At 40.8% G+C, this 20,678-nt stretch overlaps 1 pseudogene; it reads right to left on the bottom strand.

Moving 5' to 3' along the window:
- Positions 1 to 9,504: 9,504 nt before the first annotated feature.
- Positions 9,505 to 19,657, bottom strand: LOC147177465 (uncharacterized; annotated as a pseudogene).
- Between the last annotated feature and the right edge of the window lie 1,021 nt (positions 19,658 to 20,678).

The following is a 20,678-nucleotide window of genomic DNA, read 5'->3' as shown; positions in this document are numbered from 1 at the left end:
CAACCCTTCCAACAGAATAGATAATTCTAGAACAGCAGCTCCAGCTTCACCTCATGCCAAAAAATTTACAATTCAAACATGGACATGGGCATTGAAGGAGAGAAAAAAATGCTTTCATCCATTTTGAAGAGTAGTGACACAGGTCAAAATTATCTCACTAATTGTTTGTTTGTCCTTTTAGAGCAAATGAAAGTTCCAAAGGGTAATCCACGTTTACGCTTGGAGGTCATTCCTGTCAGTGTTGTAGGAATTCTAACAATATAAAACAATAATGAACACTGTACAATGAAATATAATAAAAATTAGGGGTGTCAGGGGATTAAGATTTTTAATAGTAACTAATCGCATGACTTCTGTTCTACATTTACAATAAAATGTACAATATTTTTTTTCCAAGTTAAATAAGTATATTATATAATAAGAAATAAGTTAAAGTAGATAGAGTGCACATAACATTTTGATCTACATCATTTAAATAGCGTTTTACAAAGGCTCCCATTCACACACGCATTCATACATCAATGAGAGGCTTCTGCCATGTCCACTGGGAGCAAATTGGGGTTCAGTATCTTGCTCAAGGGCACTTCGACATGGTCAAGGTTGAGGATTGACCCCACAACCTTCGGGGTTGGGAGATGCGGCCACTCTACCACTAAGCCATGCCACCCGTAATACTAAGCATACTAACATTAAAGTCAAAATTATAGTAATTAATTGTATGAACGTTCTATGGCGAGCTATACTGTACTGTAGTTATTTAACAATCAAATGTAAAAATGAAGTGACAGTCATTGCTACGCTACGCAGCTAGTTTATTGCGCACTGTTTGCGATCTCAAAACATATGTTGCTACTGTCGTAAACTGAGGAGGAGCCCCTTTGTAAACATTCAAAGTAAAACCTGATCCACAAGTCAAAGAAAACAAAAACAATCCAGAAAACAAACAAAAGCATGACAAAAGCAGCACGGGAGACCTCTGGCTGATCAGGAAGAAAAAATGAGACGCTCTTGTCTTTAAGGCCGTTTGTGCCCTGGTGCGTCTGTCCCCCGATTAGGGAAGACATCATAGTGCCATAGTGTGGCTACAGTGACGGAGGGGAATGGGGTAATCCAGATCACTCACTTTAATATGTCTGTCACATCTGTTTTCAGAACCTGCGGCGCATTCCTGCTCAGAGCGTCTGAACCAACTGACCCCAAAATGATGTGACAAACTGTGATGAGCTGGGGAAAGGGAAGCTAAAGCCCAAAAGCATATAGAATAGGGTTAGACAGGGTGAAAGAGCGAGACAATTACCATCCATTCATTTTTTTTTACCACTTCTCCTGGTCAGGGTCAGAAAGCAGACGGAGTCTTGTTTACACCAAGCAATACAATTCAGTTCAAGTCTATTCTCTTTAATATTCGTTCATTGTCCAGAAAATATCAGACTGCAGTCCCATTTTTTAGGCACATTTTACCTGGACTCGCTGTAGGAGAGTGTAGTTGTTTGTTTAGGACTGAGCTAAACACTGTCCACTGACTGGATGACAGGAAAATGTGATTTCTGTTACAATAGAACATAAGAGTGGTTTGTATTATATTCTTTATAAACTGAATTCAGTTGCTAATTTGAAAATTGTAGCCAAACTTCTGTTAAAATTTTACCGCTCTACCTACATAACTATTCTGGTATTTTGCCAATCCGCATTTCATGTTTAGCAGTTAGCATGGCTTTGTTGCTTTCTCCTGTTTTCTCTTCTTGCTTGGTGTGAATACTCCTTGTCCTCCTTGAGTGCTAACAATACTTGGCTTATTCGCCACTATGGAGGCGATGATTAATGATTTTGAGAAGGGGCTCTGCACTGTGGAAGTGAAGTGTAAAGCCGCACTAGCTAGCCTAGCACATAGCTTTAACATGCTAGTTCACAAGCAGAGAAAATGGATGACTGTTCGAATTTGACGCAGGTACAACTTGTAGAGACACCAGCTCCATAGTCAGATGTTTTTGAAGCCTTTGTCATACTATGGCAGATACAATGATGTCATCAAAAAGTATTACCGAGGTCGGTAAAGTCCAACTCTATATCGTTGGTTCCTCTGTTTTGGGATTTTTTTCTTTTTTTGTGGGGGGGGGGGGGGGGCAATCGTCTTCTTAGGTTTATGATTAAGTGTAACTGGTGTTTTTGTTTTTGACCTATATATTAGCCTACATATTTCAAATCTATTAAGGGAAGAGGTGTAATAAAATCACACAATTTGTATGTATATAATGTATTTTATAGGGAACACTACTAGAATTACTTTTCACACTGAGTAACTAGACTTCAATTTGACGTGCTGTTACCCCCCCCCCCCACCCCCCAAAAAAAGATAAACAAAATGCTGATTTTATAAACAAATGGTCGTTGTTGGAGCCCAGTGTAAAACTTCAACCAAATGACCTATGTAATGTAAAACTTTAAGTGCTACTTTATAGACGGAATGCCCCTTAAACAGTTGACATGGAAGTTTCTAGTCATTATGTTGATGATGTAAAGATAATAAATTGACAACAGTCAAATACAGACAAGCTTATCACCATACACAGTTATACAGTAAAATGTGTTCACAACATACGGAGTCTCTCTTCATTTTGTATTACTGTTACACACCCTCCAATTAACTGACTGAACCTTGGTCTCGCTTCACCAGGCCCACCCACAGACAGAATTTGTGTCTCACTTAGGAAAGAGATCATTTTATAGTGACAAATCAATTTCTTACTCACAGTGTCAGCTTTCTCTTCCAAACAAGATCAGGTTTTAGAAGAGGGATTATCACTAATCCACTGAGATCTGGACGCTGGCTATCTTTCGATATTCCATTGAGTCTTTGAGGTTTTCACAACACTTAAAGATGATGCCGGAGTTTGCGGAGTTTTTTTCTTGAAAATTGTGACTTTCATTTTACGCCGTTCAATATGTTTGTGTGAGTAAGCTTGCCAGGGCAAATTAATTGATGAGCTCCACAGGACTTTTGAACATCTTTTAGCCCATTGTAGTGAATTTCAATATATATATTAAACAATAAAATGGATGGATGCATGGATCATCTATCCATCCATCCATTTTCTGCACCGCTTATCCTCAGTAGGTGTGATGGAGTCTATTCCATTCACTAATGAAGTAGTGGTTGACTTGCCTGTCTTCCATATGCAGTAGAAAGCATGGTTCTATTTTCCATTCACTATGAATGTTGTCTGTCTCTTTATATTATCTGTGATTGACTGTTGAATGGTGACCAATCCAGAGTGCAGTTTGCCTTTCTGCCAAGGTCAGCTGAGATGGGCTCCAGCTCCTCAGGACCCTGAACAATGAAAGCAGAGTAAAAAAAAATGGATGAATATACTTTATATGGCCAGAACATTACAATATTAAAGAGCAACAAAATAAGCCTTGTCAGCACTCCACCTTCAACCATTTAATTTATTGTCAGTATAAAATCTAAACGAATTCTGACGGATATGCTCCGGCTGTTTTCAAATACAAACCCAATTCCAAAAAAGTTGGGATACTATACAAATTGATAATAAAAACTGAATGCAATTATGTGGAAGTGCCAAATGTCAATATTTTGTTTAGAATAGAACATAGATGACAGGTCAAAAGTTTAAACTGAGAAAATGTATCATTTTAAGGGAAAAATATGTTGACTGTAAATTTCATGGTGTCAATAAATCTCAAAAAAGTTGGGACAGGTAGCAATAAAAGGCTGGAAAAATCAATTGCACTTGTAAAAAAAAAAAACAGCTGGAAGACCAGTTAGCACTAATGAGGTCCATTGGCCACTTGATTGGAGTATAAAGAGAGCTTCTCGGAGTGGCAGTGTCTCTCACAAGCGAAGATGGGTAGAGAATCACCAATTCCTCCAATGTTGCGCAGAAAGATAGTGGAGGAATATCAGAAAGGTGTTTACCAGCGAAAAATTGCAAACAGGTTGAAGTAATCATCATCTACAGTGCATAACATCATTCAAAGATTCCGAGAATCTGGAACAATCTCTGTGTGGAAGGGCCAAGGCCGAAAAATAATACTGGATGCCCGTGATCTGCACTGCACTGCAAACAGGAATGCTTATTGTAAGGGAAATCACAGAAAGGGCTCAGCAATACTTCCAGAAAACAGTGGGTGAACACAATCCACCGTGCCAGCCGGCATTGCCAGATAATACTCGACAGTACAAAGAAGAAGCCATTTCTAAAGCAGAGCAAGAAGCGCAGGCGTTTCTCTGCGCCAGGGGTCATTTAAAATGGAGTGTGGCAAAGTGAAAACCTGTTTTGTGGTCAGACGAATCACGATTCCAAGTTCTTTGTGGAAAACTGGGGCGCTATATCATACTGACTAAAGAGGACAAGGACAACCCAAGTTGTTATCAGCACTCAGTTTATAAGCATGGGCAGCTTCCACGTATGGAAAGGCATCGTCAATGCAGAAAGGTATATTCAGATTGTAGAACAACATATGCTCCCATCCAGGCATCATCACTTTCAGAGAAGATCTTGGATTTCTCAACACGATAATGCCAGACCACATGCAACACCAATTACAACATCAAGGCTGCGTAGGAAAAGGATCCGGGTATTGAAATGGCCAGCCTGCAGTCCACATATTTCACTTCCCGAGCGCATTTGGCGCATCATAAAGGGGAAGGTGCAACAAAGAAAGCCCAAGACAGTTGAGCAGTTAGAGAGACGCGTGTTAGACAAGAATGGGACAGCATTCCTATTTCTAAACTTGAGAAACTTGTCTCCTCGATCCCCAGACGTTTTCAGACTGTTGTAAGAAGAAGAGGGGATGCCTCACAGTGGTGAAAATGGTCTTGTCCCAACTTTTTTGAGATTTGTTGACACCATGGAAGTTAAAATCAATATAGTCTTAAAATGATACAATTTCTCAGTTTAAACTTTTGACCTGTTCTCTATGTTCTATTCTGAATAAAATATTCAAATTTGGCACTTCCACATAATTGCATCCACATTTTTATTTACATTTTTATTTACAATTTGTATAGTGTCCCAACTTTTGGGGAATTGGGTTTGTAAATAGATTAAACCAAATACCCTCAACCTAATTTAGGGCAAAATAGCACAGCAGATCTCTTCACCTTAAATGCTATGATTTGTAGGACATTGGGTGGTCGCAATGAGGGCCAAAGCAGCTCTGTTAAGAAGCTGTCATCTGGAGTATAATAGAACTAAGGCTCAAACCATTCTCCCGGCAGGAGAACAGATTGTCTCGTGTTAGAAAAAGGAAGGCAAGAACATTTCCTCAAGTTGACAGCTTAAGTGTTGTTATTTATAGCACTTTACTGGCTGAAGAATGCAAGTAAAATGCTTTTCTATTGTTTCAGGTACACCCTGGTCTGGTGGCCAGCCAATCAGGACACATTAACAAACAACCATTCACATCTACTGACAATTGAGATCTTCAATTAACCTTCCTTATGTGATTTTGGAATGTGGAAGTAAGTTGGGGTAACAACTCCACAAGGAAGTCTTGAGAAAAGATTGGAACCGGAGACCACTTAAGTGTGAGACAGTTGTGGTCCCTACTAGAACTCTGTGTTGCTCTAAAGCATTTCTCAAGAATAAAATGAAAGCATAAACATGATGCAACAATTACACAACATGTAAATAAATGTATGCTCCGCAAGCCACTTTGAATTTGGCCTTGGTAACGAAGGAAAGAAAAGCATGTAGAACTTGGTACTGTTAAACTTTTGCTCAGATGATGGCCCCATATAATGACCTACTTTTATGTTCTAATTCTTTGAGCAACAAGAATAGCGACATCATCCTTCAGTATCACATAAAAGCAACCTGATAACTTTATATTTATAGCCCACAAGATTTAATTGGAAGTCAACTAATAAATAGAAAGTATGTGGTTGGGAATAGGTCGCAATTGCCGTAAATCTAGACAAGCCCTTCAAAATAGACTAACTGGTTGTTTTTACAATGGCTGTTAAAATCTATCAAAACAGTGGGCTCGTCGCAGAGTAATTGAAAGCATATGACAGGCGCACACTGACATTTTCATGACTTGCCTTAATTTGCAAAGGAAATAAGAGCCTGAAATTCAATTTCGGACTAACCATGCAAAGAAAACAAAATCACAAGAGTAGCCTCCCAGGGAGAATGGATATGAATATATGAAAGACACCTTTCCAGGAAGGAGTAATTCATTGGATCCAGCTCACGGGAACAGTAGAAAAATAGCATCAATTTTTTTCGTCAAAATCGAAAAAAGATTTGCTGTTGTTTGGACAGATGGAAGAGTGCGGATCATACAAACAAACAAACATACAAACTCAAAGCTACTTATCCACATACCGAATAGTCTAGTAGGCACTAAGTGTTACACAATGTCCAATTAACACATAAAATGTGCGATTAAATTGCTGTTAACGCATGGAAATCATGCAATTATTGCAAAAATTTAATCAATTGACAGCCCTAATATAAACATATATTGAAATAAATAAACTTTACTATTGGGCCTTAACTCATTCACTCCCAGTCATTTTCAATGAAGCATTCCCCTTCGAGTCCGGCTGTTTGACTGGATTTTGAATGATTCTGCAAGGCCCACAGAATATTGTGTTCTATTGCTATAAAAACATGGAGCCTCAAAAAAGAAATATTAGATTATCTTCTTTCATCAAGAAAAAAAAGTATATTTGTATATGTTTCCGTTTTGCAGCAATTAGCATTAGAATAAAGCTAAGTTTAATCATAATTCATAAACCTGTTGAAAACACTGGGGAAAAGAGCTTGTTGCAACATGGCCCTGGCTGATCTCTTATACTCTGTTGCCACCTGCTGGACTTTTTTTTGTAATAACTACCATTGCTTTAAGCGACCCATTCAGGTCAGAAGGTGCATCAAGGCTTTCTGTATGCTCTGGCATTAAAAACTTAAAAACGTATAAATATGTTTTGGGGATCATGGAAATATTTAAAATAAAACGCTTTAATATGTTTTTGGGAGCAATGAGTTAATGGCCATAATGACTCAACGTTGGAGGTTGCGGAGGACGCTTGACTCGTTCTGGGCACTGGAAGCCGTCTCTACACCACTGGGCGGATACGCTGCCTTTCCAAAGCCTCAAATAGGACAGGAGTAGTATCATATAGACTCAGTCCACCTTCTACACTGTAAGCTTACGCCCGTCACTCAAGCTTCACTCTGTTCTCTCAGGGGAAACATGCTCATATGTCAGAGCCAGCAAGTGTGAAGTGAGATTAGAACACACAGGAGGAAGAGGAGGGGATGAAGGATGATAATGGGCAGGGAAGTGAAGAAAAACAAGTGTTATTTTGACAGTGTATCGCACTCGGTGTGAGATTCTGCGTTTGCGCATCAGCTCTCCACATACACTGCTAATAGCCTTTGGTTGTCCTCGGAGAATGTCAGTCATCAAGTACATACAACATATGATGGACGGCTCGGTGGCTGGCACCGGCGGATGAAGACAATTCCAGAGGCGTCCCTTTGAATTGCAATTATCTCTCCGCGTCAGCTCCAGACCACAGGCCTACGCAGCATTACAACGATCCCACTGGCAGCTGGTATTCTCTTTGTAAATGTGGACCACACAGAATGACGCCTGCCACCCTCACTCACACATTCTGTACAAAGGTGGGAGGCAGAGAGAACACAGCCTTCTAATTGTGTCGGCAATTTTGTTTTCAGTGTCATTGAGCTGATAGGTTTCATTCGAACAACAAATGGGAGGTGGTATGTTAGTTGAGAGTGTGAAGACTTGACAGTGGGTGCTTTTGCTATTGCCTGATGGGAATGCATGTAACCTTTTTCCAACTGAATGAAATATTGATGAGGAAATAGAGAGCTCTGTCTTGCTTGTGGATTTCTCATTCATCCAGGTCATTTCTTTCTCAGGGCATTGGATCGAATGCAACAAGAGGTGTCAAATCCAGGTTCAGAAAGTAAAAACCCTGCCACAGTTTGGTTTTGGCCACAGATGCTTCTATTCAAACAAGCTCCCTGGGAGTGCTGGGAGGAGAAGCAACTGTGGCAAAAGCCAAACTGTGGCAGGGTTTTTACTTTCTGGACCTGGATTTGACACCTCTGATTGCAAATGGACTGCTCTATTTTAGATGGGTATTACAATATTTAATTGGATGTGCCGTTTGCCCTTTTTTTTTTTTAAATAATAAAAAATTAAGTTCTTGATTATTTTGATGATGCAGTGTGGTGGTTATATTCTCTGGAAGGATGGCATCGACAACACTGAGAGATGCAATTTTTGTTGAGTTAGGTCTGACAGCTGTTTTGAACAAATTTTGGGTTGCCGAATCCAAAACTGACCTCTGTTTTTCTCCATCACATCAAGCTTCTGAGCTATTGATCCCTGTTTTCTTAAAATATATGAAATAAATGTATATGTATTTACACTAAGATGGAGTAGTTACAAGCTTGAGAAACTAGGGTGAAAAACTGCATAAATCGAAACAGATCTTATAAAAGTATGCCCTTGGTAACAAGGTTGAAGGGGACGTTAACACCCCCTTCCCAATAAATGTTTCGCAATATGTTTTAGGCAGCCCCACTGGGTTAAATATGGTATTCTGGTTAATATTGCGCAAGTGGAATATGAGTTAAGCAGCAAAATCTAGCCGTTTTTACTAATATCAGAAGGCGGCCATTTTACTACTGTGAAAATGACAGGTAACACCCAATTATAGCTCAGCTTCAGAAAACACGTGAGCTGTGATTGGTTGTTGCCTGAGCCCAGAGCAACACTGATGTCATCTTAAGTCGACAGCAAGTGGCAAAATGGCCGCACATTGAGATGGATAAAAATGGCTAGATTTTGCGTCATAACTCATCATCCACATGTAATATTAATCAGAATGTCATTTTTAGACTAGTGAGGTCACATATAACATATTATTGTCAAGAAATGTTTAAGGTTGGCTTCCCCTTTAAGAGAAAAGCCAAAATAAAACCTCTTAATTGCTACTACACTAGTTGACAGATAGTACTAACCTATTGGGAGCTGCACACATCTCTCACTGCACGGTCTCAATTGTGACTGCACAAACATGTTGCCACGTTGCTGTAGATAAGTCTAATCACAATCTGTTCTTCTTACCACAGTCTTACGACAGCTAATCAATGGAATTTTGCCTAACAGGAGGGTAAGCTGTAGAGAAAAAACTTGACATGGTAGAAAGAAACTGACTGCAATTTTGGAATATGCAATGCCAATTTTTGTTTTAGACAGCATAATGTAACTCAACAGTTTATTTTTATTTTTATTGTTTCCCAGTGCTGCTTGGGGCCAGAGAAGTGTGCAATGTTTGACAAAGATATATTACTGATGACTTAGGAACGCACAAGGACAAATGGTGGTTGACTTTGCAAAAAGAATGGAAATGGCTGTCGTGAATACTTTCTTCCAGAAGAGGCAGGAACATAGGGTGAACTACAAGAGAGGAGGTAGGAGTACACAGGTAGACTATATCTTGTGGAGACGGTGTAATCTGAAGGAGATCAGCGACTGCAAAGTAGTGGTAGGTGAGAGTGTAGCCAGATAGCATAGGATGGTAGTGTGTAGGATGACTCTGGTGGTGAGGAAGACAAAGACGGCAAAGGCAGAGCAGAGGACGAAATAGTGGAAGCTGAAAAAGGAAGAGTTTTGTATGACCTTTAGGAAGGAGTTAAGACAGGCTATGGATGGTCAGGAGGTGTTTCCAGAAGACTGGACAACGACATCAAATGTGATCAGGGAGACAGGTAGGACAGTCCTTTGTGTGTCATCTGGAAGGAAAGGAGATAAGGAGACTTGGTGGTGGAATGAGGAGATGCAGAAGTGGATACAGAGAAAGAGGTTAGCTAAGAAGAAGTGGGCCACTGAGAGGACTGAAGAAAGTAGACAGGAGTACAGGGAAATGTAGCGTAAGGTGAAAGTAGAAGTGGCAAAGACCAAACAAGCGGCTTACGATGACTTGTATTCTAGGTTGGACAGTAGGGAGGGAGAAACGGATCTATACAGGCTGGCAAGGCAAAGAGACAGAGACGGGAAGGACGTGTAGCAGGTTAGGGTAATAAAGGATAGGGATGGAAAGTTGTGTTGGCAGATGCCAGTAGTGTGATGGGAAGATGGAAAGAGTACTTTGAAGAGTTGATGAATGAGGAAAATGAGAGAGAACGAAGAATAGAAGGCGACTGTTGTGGACCAGGAAGTAGCAAAGAGTGGAAAGGCACCAAAGCTGATGAGCCACACAATGAAGCTATGGGAAAGAGTAGTGTAAGCTAGACTGAAGGCAGAGGGGAACATTTGTGAGCAGCAGTGTGGTTTCATGCCAAAAAGAGTACCACCGATGCAGTATTTGCTTTGAGGATGTTGATAGAGAAGTACAGAGAAGGTCAGAAAGAGCTGCATTGTGTCTTTGTAGATCTGAAGAAAGCTTATGACAGGGTACCCAGAGAGGAACTGTGGTTTTGTATGAGGAAGTCTGGAGTGGCAAAGAAGTATGTTTAAGTGGTGCAGGACATGTATGAGGACTGTAAGACAGTGGTGAGGTGTGCTGTAGGTGTGGCGGAGGAGTTCAAGGTGGAGGTGGGACTACATCAGGGATCAGCTCTGAGCCCCTCTTGTTTGCTATGGTAATTGACAGAATGACAGATGAGGTTAGACAGGAATCTCCATGGACTACGATGTTTGCTGTTGACAATGTGACCTGTGAGAGCAGAGAACAGATGGAGGAGAAGCTAGAGGTGTGGAGGTTTGCCCTGGAAAGGAGGGGAATGAAGGTTAGCTGTAGCAAGACGGAGTATCTGCGTGTGAATGGGAGGGACCCAAGTGGAAGAGTGACGTTACAGAGAGAAGAGACCAAGAAGGTGGTGTGGAGAGTCTGGAAAAGAAGTGAAGAAGCGTGTGAAGGCAGGCTGGAACGGGTGGAGAAAAGTGTCAGGTGTAATGTGTGATAGAAGAGTTTGTAAACTAAAATGAAAGGAAAGGTTCATAGAGCTGTGGTGGGACCAGCGATGTTGTTTGGTCTGGAGACAGTGCCACTGAGGAAAAAAGGTGGCAGAGCTGGAGGTGGCAGAGATGAAGATGCTGAGGTTCTCTTTGGGAGTGACCAGGATGGATAGAATCAGGAATGAGTACATCAGAGGGACAGCACATGTTAGAGGCTTTGGAGATAAAGTCAGAGAGGCCAGACTGAGATGGTTTGGACATGTCCAGAGGAGAGATAGTGAGTATATTGGCAGAATGATGCTGAGTTTCCAAATGCCAGGCAGGAGGTCTAGAGGAAGACCAAAGAGGAGGTTTATGGACGTAGTTAAAGAGGACATGAAGGTAGTTGGTGTGAGAGCAGAAGATGCAGAGGACAGGGTTAGATAGAGGCAACTGATTTGCTGTGGCGACCCCAAAAGGGAAAAGCCGAAAGGAAAAAAAGACTTAGTGATGGTGCAGTGCTTTGCTTGCCTGACTTCTGTAGAGTTTTCAGCAGAGCTTACAACTTCACAATTCACAATGATGGCTGTAACTATGTCAATAATGTACCAGACACTATCCTATATTTTCAAAATATATTGAGCTGAAAGCATAGATGCTAGCTTTTTGTTGTGAAGCTTATTAACTGGGGAGATTAACATACAAAGCAGCTACCCTGATTTGTCGCAATGACAGGCATAAACTAGCAAATGCCAAGACCAGAAAGAAACAGCAGAAAAGACCCCACTTATAATGGATGGTATGTTGTTCTTTGTCAAACAAGGAAGCACCTCTAAACAGAAAGAGCCTAAATTCCTTTTTTCTTTGTTTCTTGCAGCCCTTTCTTTGTGCCTCCACAGGCTTTATTGTTGCTGCTGTGTACTGTGCAGAAAGAACTGACAGAGAAAGGCCACTCGGTACACAGATACACACATAGCAACTCCAGCCTCGCTGTGTGCTCGGCTAATATTTACACTGCTGGGCTGAACACTATTGAGTTTGGCCATTCAAAATAATGTTTGACTAGTATTAGGACAACAGTAAGGGAACAGTGTCTGGGCAATAAGGCCAGAAGCCCTCAGGTTGTGGCCTAGATAAAAAGGGGAAGACGGAGGCTTGTTGGCTGACGGCGTCTTTTCACACAAGTTAAACATTTCGTCACTGAGTCACTGTTTTTTGTTCTTTTTGTTTGTCTTTGTTTGGAGCAATTGCACTTGTGGAGGTGTGGGCATGTTTTGTGAGTCAGTCATTCAAATGGTTGGATCGCTTTTCCATGCGAGGTGTGCAAAGGTGAAAAGACATCTGCAAACTCACTTGTTTGACAAGAAAACAGTTCAATGTCAAGAAAATCACGGCAAGCAAACGTTTTGATTCGAGTCTTCACATGACTGGAAGCTGAAATTTTGTGGAAGGACTGGATTAAGAGGAATTGTTTTTGACTGTGTGAAACATTAGCCCAAGTTTGTTTAAGCGCAGTTTAAGTGTTTACCACCGTAGGGTTCACCGTCCATAGGTCTGCCATTATCATCATCTGGAGCAGGTTGTAAATGCTTGCAAACTGGTTAATCAGTGTCTACTATTCAAGTGGAAAGCCAACAGACGGTGTCCATGGAGTTACTATGCCCTAAAACAACCTGCTCATTTTTCTAATATCCTCCACATGGATCAAGTCAACACTGAGAATATTTTTTTTTTATCCTTAAAAACTACTGGCAAAATAAATGTCTCTATTAGGTGAAGGTAAGGTGGCTTTTAAAGTGACCAATAATCATTGTTAGTACTGCCCTCTGCTGGTGACAAAATTCAATGTTTTGTACTGCATTAACTTTGGTACTAACATGGTTTCTAATTGACTTCAATTGTCTACCTTTCAGTTTCAGGTAACTTAAGAAATGTCATAATTATTGGTGAAACATTACCAAGTACTTATCCTTACCTCTTTATACAGAGCGACACACACACACAAAAAACGGTCATCACCTAAACTTAAATAACGTTAGAAATAATTAATCAATTCTTTTTATTTTTCAGATTTACCAAGAATAATTAATGTTCTAAGAGTCTACCAAATTTGACCTTCGAGACGCCATGGACTACTGAGGAAAACACATTTATAGTTGAGGCATATTTTTGGCTCTCCCTTAGAGATAGGGTGAGAAGCTCGGCCATCCGGGAGGAACTCAGTGTCGAGCCGTTACTCCTCCGCTTTGAGAATAACCCTTCAGGTGGCTCAGGCATCTGGTTCGGATGCCTCCTAGACGCCTCCCTGGAGAGGTGTTCCGGGCATGTCCCACCGGCGGGAGGCCCCTGGGGATGACCCAGGACACGCTGGTGAGACTATGTCTCTTGGCTGGCCTGGGAACGCCTTGGGATCTCGCTGGAGGAGCTGGTTGAAGTGGCTGGGGAGAGGGAACTCTGGGCTTCCCTGCTAAAGGTGCTGCCCCCGCGACCCGACGCCGGATAAGCACTAGATGACGGAGGGATGGCATATTTTCGGCTGAAGTCTATCCACGCAGCTCAATTGCAATTCAAAGAACGGTTCGGATGCCATGAATTTTCTGTCCACTCAATGATCTATGATCTACAGATGGGTCAACAAGTTCAGAACCCATGGGACTGTGCATAACCTCAATGGTAAAGACACTAACAGACAAATCTGCGATCAAAATTCTCCGCACAGACTCCCGGTTGATTCCAAGTTCCTGACTTTGCCGACACACAGACTTGCTTGGGCTGCGGACAACAGAGTCTCTGACTGCAGCAACGTTGTGTGGTGTCCTTGATCGTCCAGAGTGTGATTGTATATATATATATATATATATATATATATATATATATATATATATATATATATATATATATACCCTAACCCAGAGAGAGAGAGAGAGAGTGCAATAAGTATACAAAAAGTTATTGGTATCTTGTTTGGAGAAGCAGGAAGTTGTAACACTATTGAGTGAATGAGTAAGATTCTTTGACAACATGACATTCATTAGCACACATTAATCAAGTGAAGAGCAAAAACCATGAATAAATAAAGAACTCATTAAGATATTATGTGCTTTAAGTGCTTAAAAACATATGTACACAAATATTTGTTTACAACCCCTGATCATTTGTTGTACATCATCTTAGTCTGCTGCCTCTACATTCATGACTCAGGGTAGTATTTTTCATGAAGGAGAAAGCAGCCAGGAACCATAACTGGTGGACTTAAGATTTGCTTTTATTCCTTTAATCCCAAGGATGGAAGCCTCACGTTAGGTAATTTATTATAAAGTCTGACAAGTTTTTATACTGTTTGGCGAAAATGGCCCATGCTGTTTTATGGGAAAGCTACAAATCACCCACACGCCAAAATCATTTATGATTAACTCCATCCATCCAAACTTGTGAAATGTGAATTTACATACATAGAACAACAGAAAGGCTATTTTAGCTCACTAGCTCATTGCTGGACACAAGGGACCAAACAACTTGCATCCCAATATGGGACTAAAGACATTTTTACAAGCCCATCATTATAAAAGCTGAATTTGAATAAGTTTGTGAGTTGGCATTAATATGACGGGTGGTTCAGCTGCCACATTCCTATGGTCACAAATTATTAGTGTGCAGAAAATTGTCATGTTTAGTCAACTTTACATAGTCAACAATTCCAACCTCCTTGTGCCTTGTGATGGGTGTGCTGTTGAACTGTACTTGACATGTTAAGTCATTTTAGAGTTAGAGTTTAGTAAAGTTGATACAGGGCCAAAGTCGTGTCTAACAGAAAAATAGTGCTTTGGCATCATCCTGTTGCATCTATAGTATGAGTAATGATTACAACTATAAGGGGTGTCTCACTCGCAGATTTTTGTTTTTAATTTTTAGCATTTAATTACAATAGTGTCTCGATATAGCCGCAGTGGTGACAACACCTGTGCCACAACTTAGACCTGCTTTCAGCTGGTCTAGGGTCTAGTCTACTATCTGTCACCAAATTGTCACGAGAGCCATTGAATTCAATACAATGTATCAGTCTGGTAGCACATGAATTTAAATGTAAAGAAATAAAGGAATTATTTCCACCAAATTGCCAAGCACCATCTGCCAACCAATAATATAGATCACAGGGGGACAAATCTCTCACACACGAAAAGCAGATCTATTTACAATATGACAAAATGAATTACGGTAATCTGCCTTTGTTTTATTCTGATGCGTTAATTACCATTTTATTGTTCTGTTTTAATGGCTCTGATGCTCCAAATCACACATTTTTTTCCAGCTCTGTGTTACCAGATAGAAAGACAAAAGAGATTTAAAAATAAGTAAAAAAAAAAAAAAAAGCTACATGAATCACACTTACCGATAGTGACACTGGGGTTCCAGCCAATAAGAACCCGTTTCAAGCTCAACCATGAAAGCTAAATACCTTGACTAGGGTTTGCTGTAAGGCTGGTTTCACGTCAACACCAATCAGGGCACGAGCATCCTTGCCAAGAACAATTAAAGCGCTGAGATTCTGCTTCCACAGAAAATATTGGAAGGCAATGACGAGGGATAAACACTCAATGGGAAAGTGGGTTGGACATTTTCCTTGAATTCCTGGCACAGCATCGTGTTTCTGCAGCTGTCAGTGGTGTGCTTTTGCTAAGGCGCTGTGGACGCCAGGCTGACGCTTTACTGGCTGTGGTACAGTGGTTGGCCATGTGTTGACAGCATTCAGACTGATCTCCATTCAGACCTAGTGTGTACGCCTTGGGGGAAAAAATGATAGGAATCTTACTTATATTGTTCACGTAAAAATTTTACTTTTCTGACGGGAATCCCTGTGACCCCTTTAAATTGACCCTCATGAGGTCCTTGACTGGTTCTGCGGTCAAACTTGGAGGTAAGAGGAACCTCAAATATTAAGGAAACATTTCTAGAACTCAAACAAAAACAGAGCGAGGCTAGACTATATCGAATCTATTTTGGCCTTTTAAAGGGGAGGTCAACCCATTTTTTTGGTGGGGGGGTATAATAAAATGGTCTATGCCGCCGCACAAATCTAAATATGGTATTCTGATTAATAGTGTTAGTGGAATATGAGTTAACCAGCAAAATCCAGCCGTTTTTATCCATCTGAGGGTAACTTGCTATCAACTGAAGATGACATCACAGTTGCTCAGTTCTCAGGTAACAATCAAAATGGCCGCCCCCTGAAATGGATAAAAACGGCTAGATTTTGCTGCATTATTCATATTCCACAAATGTAATATTAATCTGAATGTCATGTTTGACTAGTGAGGTCACATGATATAACATATTATTGTCAAGTTTAAGGTTGACTTCCACTTTAAGAATCAAGAATCTTTATTGTCATCATGCAAGCATTTGTTCCAGCAGCTTTCGGCACAATTTAAATAGTATAACAACACCAAAACTACATAATAAATAATTAAATAATTAAAAAGTGCAGATGAATTGTGCAAATAGGCAGGATATTGCAACATTTTGTTAAAGTGTAATACAGTGTGGGTCTTTGCAGTTTAAAATACAAAATCCGTAGGTGAGCGGAGGGTGAGTTTGTTTGGAGATGAGGTGATGCAATTCACTGCTCTGGGGGAAAAAACTATGCTATACTTTACTATACTATACTTTAAGAGGCTAACGGTAATAAAGACAGAGCCAATTCATTCCTAAAGATTACCAAAACCCTTCATCTTCATAGTCAGAGTCATTGAAAGGATTGCTGACAGATGACACTGCGCTGGCTTGATCCATCCCATTTTGTTTAGTTTTTCTTAATTTTTCAACTTTCACAAGAAAACACCTTGAAACCAAGGAAATAAAAGCAATCAACGGGATTTTGTCCCGTTTTGGGCATAATCAGACTCATGCAGTTTTGGCCTAAATATGGGTGTCCAAAATCTGCCAAAACAAAAACAAACAAACACCAGAACACAAGCCTAAAATCACCACTGAAGCACACAGTTCTTGAGTACATCATATGTCAACTCACCCTTATTTTTAGTTTCTCAATACAACATCTTTGAATTTCATTTGTATATTTAACTTTGAGCAATCAAGCCGATCATTAAAGATCTTGTCCTTGTTACTCTTTATATTTTGTTCCTCAAACCCTTAAGGAAATCCTTATAAAACCGCATGGACAATTTTTACTATTAAATTTACTGTCAAATGACACATAACCCTTTGGATCCTTAAAAAAAAAACATTTGAAATACAACTGTAAAAATATACATGGACAGCTTGGATTTATTTAATTATATCGTCGTGATTTGTTTTTGGGCAATGTGTACAAACAAAGCCAAACTGGAGCTTCAGGAAGTAACTTCTATTGACGCGTTTTACTTGACAAGGGAGAGGTTGGGTGCATTACGTGCCAATAAACATAAAAAGTTCTGAGAAACAAATGCTTGGCTGGTGTGCAGCCATCAGATGCTGCCTGCCAAATATGACTGAATGGTTGTGGTATTTCAATTACTTTTGATTGTAATGATAACGCTGTTTTTAAACCACACGCTTAATTTAACTGAATGGTGAAGCATATTTAGACCCCTCCCCCCAAAAAAAAGTGAGGCACAGAGAAACCATGTAAGGAAAGGCAGCCAGGAGGATCTCATCCACACTAAAAGTTGGGATAGGATCCAGCTGACCTGTGGCCCCAATGAGAGCAGGCACTATAGAAAATGGATGAACGGTCATATTAGAGAAGAACTTCCGTCCTTGCATATTTGTATTTTATTATATTTGTCACAGTTTGTTGTATGAACCCAAGATGTTAAAAAATAAATAAGATATATATTTTTTTAAACAGCTACAACTGCATTAAAAGGAACAAGAGAAAATGACTTGGTCGAACTTGAAAAGTCAAGAAAACCACAGGAACGCATGAGAACTACACTACAACAGTATGTCAATGAAAAGCATCCAACAGAGCCTGAACTGGATCAGGAAGTTTAAAAAGAAAAGGTTAATTATACTAACACATAGTCATGCACTGAATATTCGGGCACCGAAAATTTTCGGCTGCAAATTGCTATTTTTGCCATTTTTGGCATTAGGTCGAAATAAAATGAAAGCTGTAAGAATACGGCCGAAATAGGTTGCGGTGACGCAAGCAAAAAACGCTGCAAGCAAGCGTCTGTTTAAATTAAACAGCGAACGCGGGGTGAGTGTTCGCCTCTTCTCACTGGCTTTTCACCGTGTGAGTTTGCACCGGTCAGTCACAGCAGCTCCTGGGGTCATTGCACACACCGGAGGAGAGGGGCGTCGCTTTGTGTACAACATTTAAGCGGATCGAAAAAAGACAGAACTGCCGTGTACTGCAGTACAGGTGAGCCACTCTTTCTCCCTTTTTTTTTTTATAAGAGCCCCTCGAACGCTTCCACTTTTTCACCGGCATCCCGGTGGCCGTGCTAAATACTTTAGCTAATGCTAGCACTATTGCTAACACGAAAACACTTACCACTATCTCCGGGTGGCGGCAAACCTGTACAGGACGCTGTGTGTGACTTTGCGGTCCGTTCCCGAAGCCGATTAGCTGGTGCGAACAAATGTATTTATTTATTTTCAAATGTTGGTGAATATGTGAATGTGCCGATTTTAACAGCGCCGAACCTTGTCTCGCCGCACGCATCCGTCCCTGCCTGTGCGAACTACATAGGGTGCAATCGCACCGCCAGAAAAAGCTCAACCCTCGTTTGGTGTTTAATGTACCATTAGTCTTAAAATGCCAGTGCTATATTATATATTTTTTGATAATATTATAATTTTTATTAATTATAATAAATGCAATGATAGTAAAAATTGGCTTATTTTTCCGGTGTTTTGGTTTTCGGCCAAGCATTTTTCATTTTCGGTTTCGGCCAAGCATTTTCATTTCGGTGCATCCCTACTAACACGTGCTAGAAGAAGACAAGGGTGGGGCTGATAAGACAATGAAACTACTGTAAGTGAAGTTTCAACAACTAATTGGATAGTGGACAAAGTTGGCAAACTCAAGTGAAACCAACAACGAGGAGTCACGCACGCATGATTGGGTGTGGAACGCGATGGCCGCTATGCAGCAGCCATCATTATCAACAGGCCTTGCAATCATAACAATAACAATCATCATGAGTGTGACAGAGTTAACTGGAGGTCCACTTGAACCCAGTTTTTCAGTCTACTGCATCTCAGCTGAATTCTTGTTGCTACCACTACTAAAAATCAACCCTATATTTGCTGTCTTACTCTTCATTCTTTTCCCCTGGCATAGCGGCATAATACAGAGATGTAGAAAAGCTAATAAAATGAATATGCATATGCATAAATATGCAACATGTAGGTTGGGGATATAGCTAGCGGGGTGGGAAGGGTTCAGTCTATTCAAGGTCACGGCCAGATTGGCACCTGCATACATCTTTCTTGTGGATAAGGAATGAATTCAAGAATAGAAAAGCAATTGGCTGAAAGTGCAGCTAATGGTGTAATATATGGGAAAATGGCTAATTGAAGTGAGAAGGGCATTGAAGAGGATGAAGAGTGGAAAGGCACTCGGTCTTGACGATATACCTGTGAAGGTATGGAAGTGTCTAGGAGAGACAGCAGTAGAATTTCTGACTGGGTTGTTCAACAGGGTTTTAGATAGGGAGAAGATGCCTGAGGAATGAAGGAGAAGTGTGCTGGTGCCCATTTTTAAGAACAATGGAGATGTGCAGAGTTGTGGCAACTACAGAGGAATAAAGCTGATGAGCCACACAATGACGCTATGGGAAAGAGTAGTTGAAGCTAGACTGAGGGCAGAGGGGAACATTTGTGAGAAGCAGTATGGTTTCATACCAAAAAGAGTACCACAGATGCAGTATTTGCTCTGAGGATGTTGATAGAGAAGTACAGAGAAGGTCAGAAGGAGCTGCATTGTGTCTTTGTAGATCTGGAGAAAGCTTATGACAGGGTACCCAGAGAGGAACTGTGGTTTTGTATGTGGAAGTCTGGAGTGGCAAAGAAGTATGTTCATGTGGTGCAGGACATGTATCAGGACTGTAAGACAGTGGTGAGGTGTGCTGTAGGTGTGGCGGAGGAGTTCAAAGTGGAGGTGGGACTACATCAGGGATCAGCTCTGAGCCCCTTCTTGTTTTCTATGGTAATGGGCAGAATGACAGATGAGGTTAGACAGGAATCTCCATGGACTACGATGTTTGCTAATGACATTGTGATCTGTAGTGAGATCAGGGAACAGGTGGAGGAGACGCTAGAGGTGTGGAGGTTTGCCCTGGAAAGGAGGGGAATGAAGGTTAGCCGTAGCAAGACGGAGTATCTGTGTGCGAATGGGAGGGACCCAAGTGGAAGAGTGACGTTACAGAGAGAAGAGACCAAGAAGGTGGTGTGGAGAGTCTGGGAAAGAAGTGAAGAAGCGTGTGCAGGCAGGCTGGAACGGGTGGAGAAAAGTGTCAGGTGTAATGTGTGATAGAAGAGTTTCTAAACTAAAATGAAAGGAAAGGTTTATAAAACTGTGGTGAGATCAGCCATGTTGTTTGGTCTGCAGACAGTGCCACTGAGGAAAAGACAGGAGGCAGAGCTGGAGGTGGCTGAGATGAAGATGCTGAGGTTCTCCTTGGGAGTGACCAGGATGGCCAGACTGAGATGGTTTGGACATGTCCAGAGGAGAGATGGTGAGTATATTGGCAGAAGGTTGCTGAGTTTCCAAATGCCAG

Source organism: Leptonotus elevatus, chromosome 3 (assembly GCF_054856555.1).
Source record: "Leptonotus elevatus isolate MCC_2025b chromosome 3, RoL_Lele_1.0, whole genome shotgun sequence".
NCBI classification, from domain to species: Eukaryota; Metazoa; Chordata; class Actinopteri; order Syngnathiformes; family Syngnathidae; genus Leptonotus; species Leptonotus elevatus.
Note: the sequence above shows the minus strand (reverse complement) of the source record. Positions and strands in the feature narration are given on the sequence as shown.